This window comes from Canis lupus, chromosome 15 (genome assembly GCF_003254725.2).
Source record: "Canis lupus dingo isolate Sandy chromosome 15, ASM325472v2, whole genome shotgun sequence".
Classification (NCBI taxonomy): domain Eukaryota; kingdom Metazoa; phylum Chordata; class Mammalia; order Carnivora; family Canidae; genus Canis; species Canis lupus.
Window position 1 is genome coordinate 26,243,245 of NC_064257.1, and position 2,144 is coordinate 26,245,388.

General features: G+C 31.6%; 1 non-coding gene across 1 annotated transcript; it reads right to left on the reverse strand.

The window, feature by feature from the left end:
* Positions 1 to 1,272: 1,272 nt before the first annotated feature.
* Positions 1,273 to 1,419, reverse strand: LOC112654897 (U4 spliceosomal RNA). The gene has a single exon (XR_003133452.1). It is a non-coding gene; the product is annotated as a U4 spliceosomal RNA (small nuclear RNA).
* Between the last annotated feature and the right edge of the window lie 725 nt (positions 1,420 to 2,144).

Sequence of the window (2,144 nt, forward strand, 5' to 3'; positions counted from 1 at the left end):
TTTTAAATTGGGCTGTTATATCTATATTTAATGTAATTATTTATATGGCAAAGTTTATGTCTATCATCTCTCTATTTATGTTCTATTTATCTTACATTTTCCCCTCTGTTTCTCCTTTCCTTTATTCGTTTCTTTAAAATGTAGTGGTTTTGGTTTTGGTTTTGTTTAAGATTTATTTATTTATTTACTCATGAGACACACACAGAGAGAGGCAGAGACATAGGCAGAGGGAGAAAAAGGCTTTGAATTTTACTCGCTTGACTATATTTTACTTGAAATTATTTTTCTTCATTGTATTGTTTTTGTTGTTGAGTTAAATTTTCATTCAAATTCAGGAAAAAATCAATTATTATTTCATGAACATCTCTTTCCCATCACATTCCTTTTCTCCATCTGGATCTCCACTTATACAAGCAGCAAACCATTTGATATTACCATCATGTCTGTGAAACTCTTTTAAAATTAAAATCTTCTTTTGGAGTTCCAGCTTGCAAAAAATTCTATTTGATTGCATGTTTACTGACCTTTTCTTCTACAATGTTCAATTTATTGCTTGTACTGGCAAGTGCATTTTTAATTTTAGAGGTTGTGTTTTTCATTTCTATAATCACTATTTTTTTCTTTTTAGAATTTCAATGTTTCTACTAAATTCTCTAAGTCTTCACTTATCCATATCCATATAAATTCTCTACATGTTAAAATAGTTACAGAAGAGTCTTTATTTGCTAATTCCTTTGTAGACATATGGATACATTTCTAGTTACCAGATTTTCACGATATTTTTATAGGTTCTACTTTTGATCTTATCAAAGACCCATTGCATCCTAAGACTCAGAGTTGGCAATTATTTTTTTTAATTTTTTATTTATTTATGATAGTCACAGAGAGAGAGAGAGGCAGAGACACAGGCAGAGGGAGAAGCAGGCTCCATGCACCGGGAGCCCGATGTGGGATTCGATCCTGGGTCTCCAGGATCGTGCCCTGGGCCAAAGGCAGGCGCCAAACCCCTGCGCCACCCAGGGATCCCAGAGTTGGCAATTATTAAAAAGGAACATTTGCCCGTTATATCAGACCTCTCCTGCACTGTTTCTAAAATTCCATTTTTCTCTCAGAGCATGCTGAGAGTACATCACACTCTAGATTGTACCTTTTTATTCCCTATTTAGGGAATCAGAAAGTGCCCTGAAGAGAAAAAAAAATAAAATTGACCAAAGTAGGGTTCAGACTTACACATTTTGTTTTCTCAAAGTTCTTGCCTCCTCAAACCTCATCTCCCTCGGATGCTCTCCAATACTTCAAACTGCTAAAATTTTATATTTCATTTATTTATTTATTTATTTATTTTTATATAATTTCAATTAGCAATAATCGCGCCTCGGATAAACCTCATTGGCTACGATACTGCCACTGCGCAAAGCTTTTTTTATATAATTTCAGTAAGAGGCTTAGTCTGATACTAGCAACTGTCATTTCAAAATAAGAAAGTGTTCCCTTTTTTCTGTTCTGTGTTTATTACTGCATTGATATATAGTTGAAAAGATTTTTTATATATCAATGATTAACTCATTTCTTTGATCAGCTATTTATTCAGCAATTATAGTTTATGTACCAGGCATTGTGTTAACTCCTGAGACCACTGATAAAAGTGGGTAACAATAGATCATAACATCTTTGCATTGAACACAGACTTTTATTTATCATTTCATTGAATTTTTTCAATAAGATTGTTATTATTATCTTTTGAATTTTTGGTAAATTGAAGCTTGATGTTCATATATTTAATAATGAATTTAGATTTTGGTCCCAAATGCATATAACTTCACATAGCATGCATTTTTATTGGATTTTAAGCATAATAACAGTGAAAAGCACTACGTTTTTAGAGATTATTATACTACATGGTACAAAATAGGCATGATGGAAATAATTGCTTAATTTACAAATGATTGAATTTCTAGAATAAAACATTCTGCTTATACAATGAATCTATATCAGTTGATCTAAATCTTGATATTATACAAAACTGTTAACAATTAAGCAATTGCCTACTTCCTGTTCATCATCTTGCCTAAAAACCCTTATCTTCCTTTTCCATGTAAACACACTATATATAAATAGATTATACCATATTTGTTAGAGCTAAG